The sequence below is a fragment of the Pristiophorus japonicus genome, chromosome 7 (assembly GCF_044704955.1).
Source record: "Pristiophorus japonicus isolate sPriJap1 chromosome 7, sPriJap1.hap1, whole genome shotgun sequence".
In the NCBI taxonomy this organism is placed as follows: Eukaryota; Metazoa; Chordata; class Chondrichthyes; family Pristiophoridae; genus Pristiophorus; species Pristiophorus japonicus.
The window spans coordinates 230,572,934-230,593,891 of NC_091983.1; the positions used below are offsets into that span (position 1 = coordinate 230,572,934).

At 49.1% G+C, this 20,958-nt stretch overlaps 1 pseudogene; it reads right to left on the reverse strand.

Annotated features, from left to right (window-relative positions):
* Nucleotides 1–5,823: 5,823 nt before the first annotated feature.
* The window catches only part of LOC139266952 (netrin-G1-like), a 30,472-nt pseudogene continuing 15,337 nt past the window's right edge, over nucleotides 5,824–20,958 (reverse strand).

Here is a 20,958-nt window from a genome sequence, read left to right on the forward strand (position 1 = left end):
CACCAACCGTACCCCTCTGATACATCCCATGATACTGTTACCATAGTGATGAATGAAGAATTAATTGTGAGAGAGCGCAGAGTTAATTAACGATGGCCTGAATTGAGCCCAAACTCTCCAGGAATCAGTGAGTGCCTCCTGGCCTCGTGGATTGAGGCAGTGTGTTGAGGGCGGGCTCTCTGTGACTCTTCCTGTGATTATATTGATACTCAGATCTCCTGGTATTACTGGGAGCGCTAATAGTATCAATAACCTGACCCATAACCCTTACAGATTGTGTTAACACAATATCAATACTGAGAACATCAGTAACATTACACAGGCAATAAAATTACAGAGAATTACTGGATTAAGACAAGGTTAAGTCTCGCTCAATGCTCTCACTGAGTGGTCTAGTCCCATCTCTCGCAGTAATGGCCTGGTGCAGATCGAGAATTTCCAGCAGTAACGTTCAGTTATAGTGTGTGTTGGCCTCGATTTATTACAATCATTAACCATCGGATAATCCTCACTGTTTCCCAGAATTCCATGACAAATCTTTCATTTATATTATCCCAAGTACTAGACAATTATTCCCAATTACAGCATATCCCACACACTGTGCTGTATAATGAGCGATATAAACCATGCAAAACTCCCTCAGTACTGTGCCTCCGACACTGCAGCACTCCCTCAGTATTGACCCTCCAACAGTGCAGCGCTCCCTCAGTACTGAACCTCTGACAGTGCAGCACTCCCTCAGTACTGCACCTCCAACATTGCAGCACTCCCTCAGTATTGACCCTCCAACAGTGCAGCGCTCCCTCAGTACTGAACCTCTGACAGTGCAGCACTCCCTCAGTACTGCACCTCCAACATTGCAGCATTCCCTCAGTATTGACCCTCCAACAGTGCAGCGCTCCCTCAGTACTGCACTGGGAGTGTCAGCCTGGATTCTGTGCTTGAGTCTCTGGAGTGAGATTTGAACCCACGACCTTCTGACCCAGAGGCGAGAGTGCTGCCCACTGAGCCACGCCTGACACTGAGCTGTTGGTTGAAATTGTTTTTTCGCTGATGCATCGAATGAGGAAACGAGGTCAGTGTGGAGATTGAAGAAAGAAATGTGGCCGAGGAGGGATCATGTCCGTTTAATTTCTGTAAACCCTGGGATTATTCTATAAAGTGCTTCCTACACACAAAGGAGCAGAGATTTCAGTGTTTGCAATCTGATGGGTTATTGAGATTCTCATCCTGCTTCTAGTCTCTGGATTTCAATTTTATTTCACTCCCGTTATTAAACTGTGATATAACAGCAACTTTCCTTTCAACAATTCCCGGTCCAATCAACTTGATTGACCCTGGGGTCCATCACAGACCCTTGACCCCTGAGCCAAGTGATGTCCATCAGACTGACCCTTGATCCCTGGACCGAGTGGTGTCTGTCAGACTGACCCTTGGACCGAGTGTGACCTCAGACTGACCCTTGGACCGAGTGGTGACCATCAGATTGACCCTTGAACTAATGGGTGTGGACTTTTCAGGGATTATATTATATTATTATTGGAGTTTGGGGTCTGGTTGGGGTTGGGATTTGGATGATTGCTGCTTATTATCCTGTGCCAGCAATGTCCTGATTTATACTTTGCTCACACTGACCCTGGATACTGAACCCACGATTAGAATCTGATTTCTTTTTACATTTAGAGAGGGGCGGAATCCTGAACTCTGCTCCCTGCAGTTACAGAAATCAATGTAACCATTTTCTAATGACGGGAGATTGGTGGAAGGAGGTCACAAGCTGCAAAACCCAAGGAGTAAAATGAGAAAGTGTGGGAGCCGCTGTGATGTGAGGTGGATATGGGGAAAGGTCGCTGGGTTTGAATGCTGGAGCTGTCTGATCTCAGGCACATCATTAGTTTAGTGAGGGGAGAAATCTTTCTTTGACAAATACCAGGAGAAATGAAACAGAAACCACATTGCAGCATCTGAGCCCAGACAGGAGACAAAAGAGTAAAGATTGCGGCCTTCGAGACTGAACCTATTACTGAGATTTCATATTTATGGAAAGAGGATCAGGTTTTTATAATGGTGATATCAGAAAGGATTAGATATTGGAGGGGGATTGGATCAGTCATTTTCATAAGGAATTACGTTAATTTGCAAGAAATGATAGATAGTTAACAAGAGTGAACAAGATTTAATTATTTGAGGATTAGTATTCTCAACCTATGTCCCTTGTATTGTACAGATTGCCCTTTCATAAATCCAATCTTATTATTATTTTCTATGTGCCCTTAATAATAGATTCTAGAATTCTCCCTGCAACTGACGCCAGTCTAACTGGACTGTAGTTCCCAGTTTTCTCTCTCCCTCCTTTCTTAAATAGTGGGGTTACATTTGCTATCTTCCAATCTGCGGGAACCATCCTATAATCTATAGAATTTTGGAAGATGATAACCAATGCATCCACTATTTCTATAGCCACCTCTTTCAAAACCCAAGGATGTAGGCCATCAGGTCCAGGGGATTTATAGGCTTTCAGTGCCATTAATTTCTCCAGTACCATTTTTTGACTAATATTAATTTCTTTCAGTTCCTCATTCTCTCCAGACACTTGGTTCTCTACTATTTCTGCTAAGTTGTTTGCGTCTTCTTCGGTGAAGACAGACAAACACAAAATATCTGTTTAATTTCTCTGCTATTTCCATATTCCACATTATAATATCTCCTATTTCAGCCTGTCAGGGAGTCACATTTACTTTCACTAATTTTTTCCTGTTTCTATACCTATACCATTTTACAGATCTATAGAAGCTTTTAGTCTGTTTGTACTCTCATATTCTAATTTCTCTTTCTTTATCAATTTCTTGGTCCTCCTTTGCTGAATTCTAAAATCCTCCCAATCCTCTGGCTTGCTACTTTTTATGGCAACATTATAAGCCTCTTCCTTTGATCTAATACTATTTTTACTATTCTCATTAGCCACGGTTGAACCATATTTCCTGTGGGGTTTTGGTACCTTAAAGGAATGTATTTTTGTTATAAATGATGTATTAATTCTTTAAATGCTATCCATTGCCTGTCCACCATCATACCTTTTAATGTAATTTCCAACTTAGCCAATTCACCCCACACACCTACGTAGTTTGTTTTATTTAGATTTAAGACCCTAGTTTCGGATTTAACTAAATCACTTTCAAACTTATGTAAAATTCTATCATATTAGGGTCACTCTTCCCTAAAGGCCCCTTTACTACAGCTTATTAATGAACCTTTCCTCATTGCACAATACTAGATCTAAAATAGCCTGTTCTCCAGTAGGTTCCTCAACATATTTTGTATACATTCCATGAATTTGTCCTCTACACTATTACTGAAAATTTGGTTTGCCCAGTCTATATGTAGATTAAAGTTCCCCATGATTACTGTATTACCCTTATTACATGTGCTTCCAAATTCTCATGATTTATACTCTGCCCTACATTACAACTCCTGTTCGGGGGACAAAAAACAACTCCCACCAAAGTTTTCAGCCCCATGCTATTTCTTAGCTCCAATCAAACTGATTCTATTTCTGGATTTTCGGAGCTAAGGTCCTTTCTCTCGACTGTCTTTATCCCATCCTTTATTATCAGGGCTACCCCTCCACCTTTTCCATGTTGCCTATCTCTTTTAAAAGGTAAGTATCCTGTAATATTTAGTTCCCAACCTTCGCCACTTTGCAACCACGTCTCTGGAATGGCTATTAGTTCAAAACTATTAATTTCTATCTGCGCTATTAATTCATCTATTTTATGGTGAATGCTTCACGCATTCAGATATAGTGCATTTAGCTTTGACTTATTTATATTCTTCCCTGATGTCACCTTAGTCACTAATGCCTTATTAACTTTGTTACTTTCTCCGTCTCTTCCTGACCCACTCTGCTTATTTTTACCCAAAACTCTATTCTGCTCCAGTGTCTTGACATTTCTCTTGCTGCTTTTAAATTTACTCTTTCCTGAAATCTCCCATCCACCCTCCATTAGTTTAAATCCCAATTGGAGGTTAGAGAAATATTTCTATATTCAAGGACTTTCTATCTCCTGAGCACCATTTATATCAAGGCAAGATCTTTCTTGCAAGGATGTTGGTGTTTGAGTCTAAGGCCCTTCCCCAGATGTTGCAGCAGCTGTGTCAGAGACCTGGGAGGGAGTTACAAGCTCACCCTCCCATCCAGTCAATGTTGGGCAGTGAGAGGGAGGGAAAGGGAAGATGGAATGGTTGTAACAATGAAGGAGGAAGAAGTGAGAAGTTTACAAATAAACATCGACACTGATAAAAAGGTCGCTGGAAAGTGAACATACAGAAACCCAAATACTTTCCACAGACTCTCCCTGTCCCGTGTGTCCGTGCCTGAGATTTATATTTCAGCTGACTTCAGTCAGAAATAAGAAACACATCTTTGAATTATTGATCTTTCCAACCTGTATATTTCAACTTGTTTTAACTCTCATTCGACATCCTGTCAACAGAGGCAGTAAATATTTCATTGAGGAAGTCTGTTGATATCATTGTTTGCTCAGGTTTCTTCCTGACAGTTGATGAGAAACAGGTTCGGAGAAATTTCAGAGTTTTTTTTAAAGGAAAGTTGAACTTTAGGTATGAGCTGCGGTTCAGTGGCAGCACTTCACCTCTGAGTCAGAAGGTCGTGGGTTCAAGTTGGCCCCAAAAGAATTGAGCCCATAATCCAGGCAGATACTCCCAGTGCAGTACCGAGTGAGTGATGTCATCTCATCCATGCACTGTCAGAGGGGGCAGTACTGAGGGAGTGCTGCACTGCCAAATGGAGTGAGGGAGGGAGTGAGGAAAGGAGGGAGTGGATGGACTGAGAGTGATGGAGTGTAACTGTTATATATGCAGACCATAGATATACTCTCTGTGTAGTCACTGTATAGTTACATAAGATGGAGACTTGTTAACTGATGTACCAGCAATAAGGTTTATACTGTGTATAAACTATGCTGGCGCCACTAGAGGGTGCAACTGGTGGAGACCGGGGTTTCCTGCTCCTGTGGCAGAGGCTGTCCATCAGAGGGCACTGCGGTGGGAGAACTGAGGGTCACCTGCATAGGTGTGCAGGGCCCAGTATAAAAGGCTGCCCACCAAGCTTGTGCCTGACTCTGGAGTTACAAATAAAGGACCAAGGTCACTACAGTTTGAGTACAACACATTGCCTTGTGGAGTCATTTATAATTGCATTATAGACAAAACATTAACAAGTGTGAGTGAGTGCTGCACTATCGGAGGTACCATCTTTAGGATGAAACATTAAACCGAGGCTCCGTCTGCCCTCTCAGGTGGGTGTAAAAGATCCCATTTCAAGATTTCGAAGAAGAGCGGGGGAATTATCCCCGGTGTCCTGGCCAATATTTATCCCTTGACCAACATCACGAAAACAGGTTGTCTGGTCATTATCACATTGCTGTTTGTTGAGAAAGTCCTTCATTGTCTGTGAGGTGCTTTGGGCCGTCCTGAGGGGGTGAAAGGCGATGTAGAAATGCAAGTCCTTTCTTTCTTTGTCCCAAAGCTGGACATGGGCCGAGCGGCTGGCGATTACAGAATGAATATTAGCAGCTGCCTGGGCCCCGCGGGGAGTCCGAGAGTCCAGTCCCCACTGACTGCCCATTCCTTCCGGCCTCTCACATCCAGTCGGGCTGGGTGGGCTCCGGCCTCGGTTCCACTTTGCCTTTCCCAGGGGTGGGAGCGGGGGAGGGGAGCGTGTTTTACTGGCGACGCAGTAAACGCTGGATCCTCCTGCGCTCTTCGCACCTTCCCGTGAGCGGCCATGGCGCTGGAAGCCGGTCAGAGCGGCGGGCGGCCGTTAGCGGTGGTTAGCAGCGCAGTCAGCGACAGCAGCACCCGGTGTAAGGTGGGGTCCCGCGTGGATTGGGAGACACACCCTCCCACTTCCTCCCCACACTGGCCTTTCTCACACAGGAGCCCGGTGTAGGGAGCGGGGCACACACACCTCCCATTGTCCTCACACACTCCTCCGTTCTCACACCGCGTCAGAAAGTTATCGCACACGCCCGCTGCAAGAGGTCAGAGAAAAGAAAGGTCAGGTCATAGAAACTCTCCCACGTTACAGATTGTTACAACTCTCTCTCACTTTTACAACAACTTGCATTTATATAGCATCTTAAATGTACTAAAACGTCCCAAGGTGCTTCACAGGTTATCAGACAAAATTTAACACCGAGACACAAAAGGAGATATTAGGACAGGGGACCAAAAGCTTGGCCCAAGAAGTAGGGTTTAAGGATTGTCTTATAGGAGGAGCGAGAGGTGGAGAGATTTAGGGAGTGAAATCCAGAGCTTCGGGCCCAGGCAGCTGAAGGCACGGCCCCCAATGGTTGAGCGATTAGAGTTGGGGATATGCAAGAGGCCAGAACTGGAGGAGCACAGAGATCGTGGAGGGTTATGCAGCTGGAGGGGGTTACAGAGATAGGGAGGGGTGTAAGGCTGGAGGGGGTTACAGAGATAGGGAGGGATGTAGGGCTGGAGGGGGTTACAGAGATAGGGAGGGGTGTAGGGCTGGAGGGGGTTACAGAGATAGGGAGGGGTGAAGGGCTGGAGGAGGTAACAGAGATAGGGAGGGGTGTAGAGCTGGAGGGGGTTACAGAGATAGGGAGGGGTGTAGGGCTGGAGCAGGTTACAGAGATAGGGAGGGGTATAGGGCTGCAAGGGGTTACAGAGATAGGGAAGGGTGTCGGGCTGGAGCAGGTTACAGAGATAGGGAGGGGTGTAGGGCTGCAAGGGGTTACAGAGATAGGGAAGGGTGTCGGGCTGGAGGAGGTTACAGAAATAGGGAGGGGTGTAGGGCTGGAGGGGGTTACAGAGATAGGGAAGGATGTGGGGCTGGAGGGGGTTACAGAGATAGGGAGGGGTGTAGGGCTGGAGGGGATTACAGAGATAGGGAGGGATGTAGGGCTGGAGGAGGTTACAGAGATAGGGAGGGGTGTAGAGCTGGAGGGGGGGTTACAGAGATAGGGAGTGGTGTAGGGCTGGAGCAGGTTACAGAGATAGGGAGGGGTGTTGGGCTGGAGGGGGTTACAGAGATAGGGAGGGGTGTAGGGCTGGAGGGAGGTTACAGAGATAGGTAGGTATGAGGCCATGGAAGGATTTGAACACAAACATGATAATTTTAAATTTGAGGCATTGCCAGACTGGGAGCCAATGAGGATCAGCGAGCACAGGGGGGATGGGTGAACGGGACTTGGTGCAAGTTAGGATGGGATTAAATATTGAGGCAGAGATTGAGGATTAAATTCTGTGTCCAATTATTCTGTCTAATTCTGGGCACATTAGGAAGGATGTCAAGGCCTTGGAGAGGGAGCAGAGAAGATTTACAGGAATGATACTGGGGATGTGGGACTTCAGTTATGTGGAGAGACTGGAAAAGCTGGGATTCTTCTCCTTCGAGCAGAGAAGGTTAAAGGGAGATTTAATAGTGGTGTTCAAAATTATGAAAGGTTTTTGATCGAGTAAATAAGTAGAATATGTTTCCAGGAGCAGGAGGGTCAGGGACCAGAGGTCACAGGTTGAAGTTAATTGGCAAAGGACCAGAGGGGAGATGGGAAGAGTTTATTTATGCAGCGAGTTGTTGTGATCTGGAATGCGCTGCCTGAAAGGGCGGTGAGAGCAGATTCAATCATAACTTTCAAAAGGGAATTGGATAAATATTTGAAAAGGAAAGATGTGCAGGTCTATTGGGAAAGAGCAGGGAGTGGGAGTAATTGGATCGCTCTTTCAAAGAGCCAGCACAGGCCCGATGGGCCGAATGGCCTCCTTCTGTGCTGTCTGATTCTATGACCCGCCCTCACTGAACTCCAGGCCTCCCTTTGCGAGGAGCTGTGCCACTAATTGTGTGGCAGGTGATGGGAGAGTCCAGGGGGATTCACTCACTAAAAGCCTCTGTGTTTCCCCCCACGGTATCTCTGCTATCGGATACTCTGCTGACCCTGACACCCAGAAGCCGGGGCGGAGTGAGGGGAGGGGCTGGTGCTGGAACGGTTACTTACCTCGACAGCCCCTGTGCCAGTAATATCCGGGCAGGCACCTGTCACACTTGGGCCCTGTCGCCCCCTCCTTACAGTCACAATATCCCGTGTCATTACAGCGATGGTGGAGCGAGCCATCAGGGTGACACTCACAGTCTGCAGAAACAAGACAACACACAAACTGCACACGGCTGTTCCCAATAAACACAGCGACACAACCTCAGCGACAGGAATGAGTGCGAGCCGGGACAAGGGAGGCTCAGACTGTGGGGGTGAAACAAGTCTCCAACACTTTACAAACAGCTTCAATCCTCCACACACTGACTGCACACGGCCCGTGTTCCACTCCCTGGGGCGACTGCACAGAATTAACGCAGGTTAACAAGGCCAGAAAAAACAAACCAGGTTCATCAATAGAGGATAGAATGCACAAGCACAGAAGTGATGTTAAACTTGTATCGAACTTGGAGCACTGGGCGCAGTTCTGGTCTCCGTATTATAAAAAGGACATAGAGGCACTGGAGAAGGTACAAAGTAGATTTACAAGGATGATACCAGAACTGAGACGTTGTACCTATCAGGAAAGGCTGACCAGGCTGGGGCTCTTTGCTGGTAAAGAGAAGACTGAGGGGTGACCTGATCGAGGTCTTTAAAATTGTGAAGCGGTTTGATAGGGTGGACGTAGAGAAGATGATTCCACTTGTGGGGAGTCAAAAACTAGGGTCATAAATATAAGATAGTCACTAATAAATCCAATAGGGAATGGAGGAGAAACTTCTTTATCCAGAGAATGGAACTTGCTCCCACAGGGAGTGATTGAGGCGAATAGTATCGATGCATTTAAGGGGAAGCGAGATAAACACATGAGGGCGAAAGGAATAGAAGGATATGCTGATTGGGTGAGATGAAGAGGGGTGGGAGGAGGCTCGTGTGGAGCATAAACACCGGCATGGAGCGGTTGAGCCGAATGGCCTGTTTCAGTGCTGCACATTCTGTGTAATTGTGTGTGTGGAGAATGGGAGGAGATGAGGAAATGGAGAGAGAGGATTGTTGGTGGACACTGGGGGGGAGGGGTAACATTGAGCAGAGGGAAGCGATGCTGCTACGATGCAGGATGGTTGTTTACCGAGAGTATAAACAACAGAGCCATGACCCACAAAGATTCGGAGAACAGGTTGCCACTCTGGATTTTCCCGGGGGATGGTCCCGCACTACTGGGGAGGAGTTGGCTTGCTGTCATGAACTGGAAATGGGCGATGTCAATGCAATTTGTTCTGTGGAGCGAGTATCATTCTCACAGCTCCTGCACATATTTGACTCATTATTTCAACCCGGCATCGGCACTTTCATGGGGACCAAGGTAGTGATTCACATAAACCCGGATGCCAGCCCAGTATACCACAAGGCCAGTGCGGTGCCGTACGTGATGCGGGAAAAGATAGAATGCAAATTGGACTGCCTGCTGAGGGAAGGCATCATCTCGCCAGTCGAATTCAGTGACTGGGCGAGCCCGCTCGTGCCGGTGCTCACGGCGGATGGGTCGGTCAGGATATGTGGCGATTACAAGGCCACCATCAATCGGGTATCACTCCAAGATCAGTACCCGCTACCGAGAGTGGAGGACCTCTTTGCGACGCTATCCGGTGGCAAACCTTTTTCAAAATTGGACCTGACCTCAGCTTACATGACCCCGGAGCTGGCAAGTGAGTCAAAGAAGCTGACCACCATCACGACACACAATGGGTTGTTTGAGTATAACAGATGTCCGTTCGGGATTCATTCGGCCGCGGCGATCTTTCAGCGAAATATGGAAAGCCTTCTCAAGTCGATTCCAAGGACAGTGGTCTTTCAAGACGACATCCGCATCACGGGTCGCGATATTGAACAACACCTCCATAACCTGGAGGAGGTGCTACGCAGACTGGACCGGGTAGGGCTGCGACTGAAAAAGGCGAAGTGCGTCTTCTTTGCTCCAGAGGTAGAATTCCTGGGGAGGAAGGTAGCAGCAGACTGGATCAGACCTACTGCGTCCAAAACGGAATCGATCCAGAGAGCCGTAACACGACGGAGCTGCGTTCGTTCCTGGGGCTCCTGAACTATTTTGGTAACTTTCTTCCCAAATTGAGCACGCTGTTAGAGCCGCTACATGTGCTCCTATGCAAAGGTCGTGATTGGGTCTGGGGGGACAGCCAGGAAAGGGCTTTTGATAGAGCACGCAATTTGTTGTGCTCTAACAAACTGTTAACGTTATATGACCCGTGTAAGAAACTAGTTTTAACGTGTGATGCGTCGTCCTATGGGGTCGGGTATGTGTTGCAGCATGTGAATGCCAATGGTCAGTTACAGCCTGCAGCTTATGCCTCCAGAAGTCTGTCCCAGGTAGAAAGGGGCTACGGGATGGTAGAAAAGGAAGTGCTAGCATGTGTATATGCAGTAAAAAAAAATGCATCAGTACCTGTTTGGCAGGAAATTTGAGCTGGAGACAGATCACAAGCCCCTAATGTCCCTTTTGGCCGACAACAAGGCCATAAATGCGAATGCATTGGCCCGCATACAGAGGTGGGCACTCACGTTAGCCGCCCATGACTACACAATTCGACACAGACCGGGCACTGAAAACTGCGCCGATGAACTCAGCAGGCTCCCACTAGCCACCACTGAGGGGGCAGCTGAGCATGATTCTGAGATGGTCATGGCTGTTGAAGCTTTCGAAAGCAAAGGCTCACCTGTGATAGCCCGTCAGATTAATGTCTGGACAAATAATGACCCGCTACTGTCTTTAGTTAAGAAATGTGTCCTGAATGGGGACTGGGCAGCCACGTACGGGGCAGGCCCTGAGGAGTTTAAACCTTTTCATAGGCGCAAGGATGAACTCTCGATTCAGGCCGATTGCCTACTGTGGGGAAACCGAGTAGTCATGCCCCAGAAGGGCAGAGAGGTGTTTATCAGAGAACTTCACAATGAGCACCCGGGCATTGTCATGATGAAGGCAATTGCCAGGTCATACGTTTGGTGGCCAGGGATAGACCTGGAACTTTGTGTTGGCAGATGCAACACGTGTGCTCAGCTGGGCAACGCAGCCAGGGAAGCCCCCCATAGACCTGGTCCTGGCCCGCCAAGCTATGGTCACCCATCCATGTGGACTACGCAGGTCTTTTCATGGGAAAAATGCTTTTGTTTGTAGTAGACGCTTACTACAACCATTATTAGTGTGCCATTTTAAATTGAAGCACATCCTCTGCCACGGTAGAAAGTCTACGGGCAATATTTGCCGCCCATGGTCTACCAAACGTCTTGGTCAGTGACAATGGCCCGTGCTTCACAAGCACTGAATTCCAGGACTTCATGGCAGGCAATGGAATCAACCATGTCAGAACAGCACCGTTCAAGCCAGCCTCAAACGGCCAGGTGGAACGAGCAGTGCAGATAATCAAACAGGGGATGCTCAGAATCCAAGGGGGTTCCCTACAAAGCTGCTTATCACGTCTCCTGTTGGCCAATAGATCCTGACCATACTCGCTCACAGAGGTTCCACCCGCAGAGCTGCTATTGAAAAGGATGCTCAAAACCAGGTTATCCTTATACACCCTACAATGAAAGAAATTGTTGAGAGCAGGCGTCAGTCGCAATGTGACTACCATGACAGGAATGCGAGGGCACGATGTATTGATATCAACGACCCTGTTTCTGTCCTTAATTACGCTGCAGGGCCCAAATGGCTTGCAGGCACTGTGATTGCCAAAGAGGGGAATCGGGTTTTGGTAGTTAAACTTACCAATGGACAAATCTGCCGCAAACACGTGGATCAAACTAAAAGGAGGTTCAGCAACCTCATAGAAGAAGCAGAGGAAGAACACGGCGTAGAGTTTATTCCACCACAGGTGACCGAACACCGGAACTAAGTGGAGGAGAGCCCAGTCACTGTGGGCAGTCCGGACAGTCCTGAGGCACCGCAAACAGCAAACACTCAGGCCAGCCCCAACCGGAGCCCCAACCGGAGCCCCAACTCAGGCGCTCTACAAGGGAGTGTAAACCACCAGAGAGACTTAACCTGTGATCCCAATAAGACTTTGGGGGGGAGGTGATGTCATGTATTCAACTGTCATTGTGACCCATGAATAAGCTGACCTAAGTTGTACACCTTGAGAACACTGACCACAGGGCGCGAACTTGTGGGAGACACACCTAACCTGGACTTTCCGGTAGAAAAGGGGAAGCTCCACCCACCGTCTGTCTCTTGAGGTCTTGGTAATAAAGGTAACTGGTCACAGAGTGACCTTCTCTCAAGTATGGGCCTCGTGTGCATTTATACTGTACAGTAAGGACATATTACAAACAACATACAAATTCCTGAAAAACAATGCAGACAGGGAGGCAATGATGATATCGTCAAAGCACAGAGCTTTTAATTTACCTCAACACAGCCTGGGCCAGGCCTCATCGCGAGGGAAAGCCTGGGCCAGGCCTCATCGCTAGGGAAAGTTTGAGTCGGTGCCTAGTCGCTGGGGAAAGGTTGGGTCGGGGGTCTAGTCACTGGGGAAAGGTTGGGTCGGGGTCTAGTCACTGGGGAAAGGTTGGGTCGGTGTCTAGTCACTGGGGAAAGGTTGGGTCGGTGTCTAGTCACTGGGGAAAGGTTGGGTCGGGGTCTAGTCACTGGGGAAAGGTTGGGTCGGGGTCTAGTCACTGGGGAAAGGTTGGGTCGGGGTCTCGTCACTGGGGAAAGGTTGGGTTGGGGTCTAGTCACTGGGGAAAGGTTGGGTCGGGGTCTAGTCACTGGGGAAAGGTTGGGTCGGGGTCGAGTCACTGGGGAAAGGTTGGGTCGGGGTCTAGTCACTGGGGGAAGGTTGGGTCGGGGCCTAGTCACTGGGGAAAGGTTGGATTGAGGCTGGTCACTGGGGAAAGAGGGGCTGATTTCCGACGTGCTTTGCTCAGCCCTATTGAAGGTATTTTCTTTGTTTCTTTATCTTGTTTTGGGCTGAAAGCAGAAGGGTGAAAGAAGGTGAGAGCAGAGATTGTAACAGGAACTGACCTCGGCAAACGTTGTGGTGGTCCAGCTGTGCTGAAGGGTTTCGGTGGTAGCCCAGCCGACATAACTGGCAGTGTCGGCCTCTAGTGTTGTGCTTACAGCTCACGCAAATGGCGGTGGTGAGCAGCTCGAGGTAACTGCACCGGTTCGAATGGCCGAAGCATTCGCAGGCTTGCAGGGAAAAGACAGAGAGTGTAGACGGGACACAGGCAGTTTGCAGACTGTGAGAGGGTCACATGCTGCAGGAATGAGAGGTGGGGAGGAAATGGCAGGAATGGGAGGGAGGGAGGGAACACTGAGTCTTTTAGCAGTGAGGGGAAAACATCAGACTCCTGGCTAGTTACGGTTTGCATTGAATCAGGCAGATGGCAATGGATGGTCCCAATCCCAGGTTATAGATTCTGTGCCGGGTTTTACACAGCACTGCCAAGTTAGGGGCCTTTCAACTGTGGCTCAGTGGGCAGCACGTTCGCCTCGGAGTCAGAAGGTCATCGGTTCAAGTCCCATTCCAGAGACTTGAGCCCATAATCCAGACTGACGCTCCCAGTGCAGTACTGAGGGAGCGCTGCAGTTTCAGCGGGCAGTACTGAGGGAGTGCTGCACTGTGTGAGGGGGAGTACTGAGGGAGTGCTGCACTGTGTGAGGGGGAGTACTAAGGGAGTGCTGCATTGTGTGAGGGGGAGTACTGAGGGAGTGCTGCACTGTGTGAGGGGGAGTACTGAGGGAGTGCTGCACTGTAAGACGGGGAGTACTGAGGGAGTGCTGCACTGTGTGAGGGGGAGTGCTGCACTGTGTGAGGTGGAGTACTGAGGGAGTGCTTCACTGACAGAGGGGCAGTACTGAGGGAGTGCTGCACTGTGTGAGGGGCATTACTGAGGGATTGCTGCACTGCTGGAGTGGTAGTACTGAAAGACTGCTGCACTGCCAGAGGGACAGTACTAAGGGAGTGCTGCACTGTCGGAGGGAAAGTACTGAGGAAACACTGCACTGTTTGAGGGGCAGTACTGAGGGATTGCTGCCCTGCCGGAGGGGCAGTCCTGAAGGAACACTATATAAATGCAAATCCTTGCTTTCTCCTGTGCTCTGAGCCAGTCGCGGTGTTTGAGAGCTCGTACCTTGCTCTGGGATCGTGACCTCTCGTGATGAGATTCTTGGCCATTTGCGACCGAGCTTTGGGTCAGCTGCATGTGTCAGGAGAAATCAGCAATTATTAATCCCAGCTGGAGAACAACGCGCGTTCTGAACAGAACATCTGTACTGTGCGCACACACATCGAGTGGAGACTGTCCGGGATTGCAGGAGTATCCGAGAGACAAGCAAACAGACATTTCCATCTCCGCTACACCGCCAATCAGACAGAAACTCACACCGAGACTCGGGAGGAGATATTAGGACAGGTGACCAAAAGCTCGGTCAAAGTGGAAGGTTTTAAGGAGATTCTTAAAGGAGAAGAGAGAGGTGGTGTGGAGAGGTTTAGGGAGGGAATTCCAAAGCTTCGGACCCAGGCAGCTGGAGGCTTGGGAAGGCGTTAGGGATGGAGGAGGTTACAGAGATAGGGAGGGTTGTAGGGTGGGAGGGGGATATAGAGATAGGGAGGGGTGTAGAGCTGGAGGAGGTTACAGCGATAGGGAGGGGTGTAGGGTTGGAGGAGGTTGATGGAGATAGGGAGGGGTGTAGGGTGGGAGGGTTTATTGAGATAGGGAGGGGTGTAAGTTGGGAGGATTTACTGAGATAGGGAGGGCGTAGGTAGGAGGGTTTACTGAGATAGGGAGGGTGTAGGGTGGGAGAGTTTACTGAGATCGGGAGAGTGTAGGTAGGAGGGTTTACTAAGATAGGGAGAGTGTAGGGTGGGAGGAGGTTGATGGAGATTGGAAGGAGGTTTACTGAGATCGGGAGGAGAGTCGGGTGGGAGGACTTACTGAGATAGAGAGTGGTGGGGCCATGGAGGGATTTGAATGCGAGGATGAGAATTATAAATTGGAGGCGATGTTGGACTGGGAGCCAATGTCGGCTCAATCAATCACTTCCCCGGGGCTACTCACTGCCCAGGCTGTCGCTCGAAGCGGATCGATGGATAATTAGTGGAATCTGGTCCGCGGAGCGATGATTAAATGGGGTGAGGCCGTGACAGGCTGTTATTGTGGGATTTCGGTACATTCGAGTGGGTTGAGGGTTTGAAAGGCAAACTGTGTAATGCTGGATGTGACAGAGTCTCCCTGTTATTATTCAGTGTGACTGAATACAGCAACATCTTACTCAGTAATTCAGCACAAAATGGAGATTCATCGCCAGACATTAGAACTAGTTTGTCTTTAGTTCAGTTTGTGTCGGTGATGAAGGTTTTGAGTGTCGGTTCTAGCTGTACCTGGGCAGGAAAGGGGCAGGTTTGGGGTCAAAGTGTAACATTTCATCGAAGCTCCAGGTGCCTCAGACCCCCAGACCCGGTCAATGTGGTGGGTTATGGTCACTCTCGGTCAGTTTGGAGAGTTATGGTCATTCCAATCAGTGTGGGGAGTTATGGTCACTCCTGGTCAGTGTGGAGAGTTATGGTCACTCCTGATCAGTGTGGGGAGTTATGGTCACTCCCGGTCAGTGTGCGGAGTTATGGTCACTCCCGATCAGTGTGGGGAGTTATGGTCACTCCCAGTCAGTGTGGTGAGTTATGGTCACTCCCAATCAGTATGGGGAGTTATGGTCACTCCTGGTCAGTGTGGAGAGTTATGGTCACTCCCGATCAGTGTGGGGAGTTATGGTCACTCCTGGTCAGTGTTGAGAGTTATGGTCACTCCCGATCAGTGTGGGGAGTTATGGTCACTCCCGGTCAGTGTGGGGAGTTATGGTCACTCCTGGTCAGTGTGGGGAGTTATGGTCACTCCCGGTCAATGTGGGGAGTTATGGTCACTCCCGATCAGTGTGGGGAGTTATGGTCACTCCCAGTCTGTGTGGGGGGTTATGTTCACTCCCAGTCAGTATGGGGAGTTATGGTCACTCTGCTCCCGGTCAGTCTGGGTGTTGGTTCAGGGTTGCGATATGGCGGATGGTTTGGAATGACATTGACAGCATGCGAAGGGTTAAATAAATGGGAACAAGTTGACAGGAACAAAGGGGAACAGATTGAGGCCGAGACACTCACCCAGTTCCTATTCCTGCATCTGGGATTACGGGATTACAACAGGTCACCATTGATCTCGGCCTCAGCCACCACGTGGCTTTCTACAAATCTTCCCTCCACTTCCCACTGAACATTCTCACTGAGACAGTGTTAAGAAGCATTTTCGTCTCAGCTAAGATGTGGGTCATATATATTACATCTTCCCTGCTTCATATCTGCTGCACCACTCGAGAAGATTATACTTTACTCCATAGATACACGGACAAGCAGACTCCTGATCCCAGCCCTGCTCACACCTACACTGCCTCACACCTTCACCTGTTCACACCTTCACCCGCTCACACTCTACCCCTGCTCACACTCGGCCCCCGCTCACACCTACACCTGTTCCTCGCTCACTGAGAGATGAGGGAGGTTTGAGGGAAGCGGATTATTCCCGATGCAGAAATGGGCTCTGGGTCAGCAGGTCACAGGTCACAGGTCAGAGAGTATAGGTCCAACTCACGGCCATTCGCCACGGGGTCAGGGAAGCCTGGAGAGGGAAAGAGAAACAAACAGAGTTAGAGAGACGTCTGATTAACAATCTTTATCGATAAACACATTAACACAACCCATTACACGGAGTGTTCATCAGATCGACGTCACTCAAACTCAGAACAAGGAACTGATGGGGGATTGGCGTGCTGCATCCTCTGAGCGATCACACCAGCCCTGTGTGAGACCAGGTAGAGTTGCTAAAGTGCTCCCGTAAGGTGAGTGTGAGAGTAGTATGTGGGGACGCTCCCACTACGTGCGATTAGTGTGTAAGTACGCAGAGTTAATACGTAAGGGCATCAGTGGTCACACACACCCCTCCCCCACTGCCCAGTCAGCTCACTATCCGGATATTGATCTCGGGACATTCCACACACAGCAATGGCCACAGATGTCCCTCACAACCTTCACTTCCTGATCTGCTTCAGATATTGATTACATAGAGGCTTATTCTCCTCTCACCCTCCCCAGCTGTTCCCCAGATGTTCATCCAGCTGTGAACATTCCATTCTCACATTAGTCTGCACCTCACTGCTGGCTCTGTATCTGTGGGTGTCCGGAGTAAGGTTTCAGCAAATTCAACACCTGCGGCTATTACAACCTCACCCTCTACATAATGCCAGCGATCCCCCTCGCTCACTGACCCCGACATTACATTGATAGAGGGCTTCAAAATGAGGAAGGGTTTTGATGGAGTGAATAAGGAGAAACTGTTTGCAAGGGCAGGAGGGTGGGTAACCCAAGGACACAGATTGAAGGTGATTGGCCAAAGACCCAGAGGGAGATGAGGATTATTTTTACGCAGCAAGTTGTTGTGATCTGGAATGCGCTGCCTGAAAGGGCGATGGGAGCAGATTCAATCATAACTTTCAAAAGGGAGTTGGATAAATACTTGAAAAGGCAACATTTGCAGGTCCATGGGGAAAGAGCGGGGAGTGGGACTAATTGGATAATTTTCCTTTCATTCTTTTTTTTCTTCGCTATATCTCTAATTCTTTCTCTCACTTTCCTTTTGTCTCTCTTACTTTCTGTCTCTCATTCTAACTTAATTTCTCTGCTTCTCTCTCTCCCTCTTTATCACTTTCTCTATTTCTCTGTTTCCCACTTTCTCTTTCTTTTTGTTTGTTCTCTCTTTCATTCTTTGCTTCTCTCTTTCTCCATCTCTGTCTCTTTCTCTCTCCGCCCCCCCACCCCCCCACCCTTTCCCTCAGTGTGGAGCTGTGGGCACGGACCCTATCTCTGTCCCTGGCTCTGTCCAATCTCCCGCTGTGAGTCTCTGTTCCCACATGAACACAATGACAAAGATGGGTGGGTTGTATTTTGGAGTCGGTGCATTGCCGGGAGTTGGGCTGAGAATGAAATGTGAAGGGAATCTGGTGCCGGCACTGGGCCGGGCCGGAGCAGCTCTGGTTACTCACAGACATTGGCCGTCCCTTTGGGGATTGGTAGGTACGAGCCCGCTCTCCACGCTCGGCCTTGAAAGCCTTTCTTGCATCTCTCGCAGTCCGGCCCCGTCGTGTTGTGCTCGCACTCGCAACTCAGCTTCCCCTTCTCCCAGATACAGTTGTTGGCGTGAAGATTGCACTTACACCTGGCAAAAAACAACAGCAAGCTGGTTTCAAATAAGCTGAGCAGCCGGGTTAGACTGGGGACTGGCCGCTCCGCGAGTCCGCTCTCCCTTTCCCAGCTTCGCTCTGCAAACAGCAACATTTTTCTCCCACTTACTGCCTTTCAACCCAGGCGGCGGGTCAGTTTCTGGGTGTGTTTCCGCTGATTGACGATCAGATTCTGGGCAGCAATAACAACACGTTAGGAGAGAGTTTCTGATCAGCTCCGGCCTTCCAGGCCCCTCAAAGGAAGAGCTTGCATTTATAGAGCGCCTCGCACAAGTTATTGCTTTTCAACAACAATAACACCTGCAACAACAACTTGCATTTATATAATGCATTTCGTCCCAAGGTGCTTCACAGGAGCGTAAATCAGATAAACTGACACCGAGCCACTTAAGGTGATATTAGGACAGGTGACCAAAAGCTTAGTCGAAGAGGTCAGTTTTAAGGAGCGTCTTAAGAGAGAGAGAGGTAGAGAGGGAGATGTTTAGGGAGGGAATTCCAGAGCTCAGGGCCCAGGCAGATGAAGGCACGGCCACCAATGGTGGAGCGAAAGGAGTGGGGGATGGGCAAGAGGCCTGTGGTGGAGGAGAGCAGAGATCTCGGAGGGCTGTTCCTGGTGTTGGAGGAGAGCAGAGATCTCGGAGGGCTGTAGGGTGAGAGGAGGTTACACAGATAGGGAGGAGGAGAGGCCAAGGAGCTGTTTAACTCACTGCGAGGGTGAAGCTTCATAATCCGCAGATTGTACGTTGCACATTCAGCAAATTGTCAGTTCTGGGCACTGTTTGCTGAACTAAGCAGATACCCAGGCAGTTCCTTGGAGTCACATTAACGGCAGCGTAAACATTTTACTGCTCCTGTTCTCTAATTAGTATCTGAAGATTGTCCTCGGCTAAAAGTTGGAGCGAGCCTCCCAGAAGCTGAGTGTGGAATAATGAGGGAATGGCTCCAAGCCCTGGAGATTGTGTGATGGGAGAATGGGATCTCACTGACACAGACTGAATATAGATCCAACACGAAGGAAGCTTTCAGTCACAATCATTCCTCAAATCAGGAAGGGCTTGGATCGAGTAAATGGGAGCAACTGTTTCCAGTGGCAGGAGGGTCGGGGAACAGAGGTCACAGGTTGAAGGTAATTGGTAAAAGACGCAGAGGGGAGATGAGGAGAGTTTATTTATGCAGCGAGTTGTGATCTGGAATGCGCTGCCTGAAAGGGCGGTGGGAGCAGATTCAATTGTAACTTTCAGAAGGGAATTGGATAAAATACTTCAAGGGAAAGATTTGCAGGGCTATGGGGAAAGAGCGGGGAGTGGGACTAATTGGATATCTCTTTCAAAGACCGGCACAGGCCCGATGGTCTGAATGGCCTCCCCCTGTGTTGTGTGATCCTCTCACTCTCTGAATCCTGATCAGCCTGGAGCTCGGCAGTGCTGAGAGTAAAGGGACAGACTCTGCTCGCTCCGTGCTACTCGATTGGCTGAACACTGAGCAGGAACTCGCTGACTCATCACCAGCCAGCCAGCAGGACTGTGAAAGCTCGCTAACGGGCCCATCACCAGCGGCAGGGGGAGCTGGCACAGTGCTGGTCTGTGCCCACTGTCGCAGGGCCATTCAGGGAAGCTCAAACACCCGACACAGGGGCAGCTGACGGTGCCCAGTGGGCCGGGGGAGGGATCCCCATCTATCGCTGACAAATCTCCCCAGTTACCCAGCGTTCACATCGGAACAGGAGGAGGCCATTCAGCCCCTCGAGCCTGCTCCGCCATTCAATGGGATGATAGCTGATCTGTGACCTAACTCCATTCACCCGCCTTTGCCCCATATCCCTGAATACCATTGGCTGATAAAATCTATTAATCTCAGATTTAAAATTAACAATTGATCTTGCATCAACTGCTGTTTGTGGAAGAGAGTTCCAAACTTCTACCACCCTTTGTGTGTAGAAGTGTTTCCTAATTTGACTCCTGAAAGGTCTGGCTCTAATTTTTAGATTTTCTCCCTACTCCTAGAATCCCGAACCAGGGGAATAGTTTCTCTCTATCTACCCTTTCAGTTTCCCTTCATAACTTGAAAACTTCATTCAATTCACCTTCTAAATTCTAGGAACACAACCCTAGTTTGTGTAATCTCTCCTCGTAATTAGATGTTGGCCCTGATAGACTGCCCTTCAGATGTTCATTGAGATTGTGTGCCAGATGTTAACTCCGATATAGTGCCCTCCAGATGATAACTGCTAGAGTGCCATGCCAGATGTTATCCCTGATAAAGTATCCCAGATGTTAGCTCTGATTGAGAACACCAGCTATTTGCTCTGATGGAGTATCACCAAGTTCATAGACTGAGAGTATCCCCCAGATGTTGGCCCTGATAGAGTTCCCCAGATGTTGCCTTGATAGAGTGCCCCAGATGTTCTCCTTGATAGTGCCCCCAGATGTTGGCCTTGTGAGTGCTCCCAGATGCTGGTCCTGATAGAGTGCCCTGAAATGTTGAAACTGAGTGCCCCCAGATGTTGACCCTGAGCTCCCCCAGATATTGACCCTGTGAGTGCCCTCTCAGATGTTGGCCACGTGAGTTACCCCAGATGGTGACCCTATGAGTGCCCCAGATGTTGGCCCTGTGAGTGCTCCCCAGATCTTGCCCCTGTGAGTTAACCCC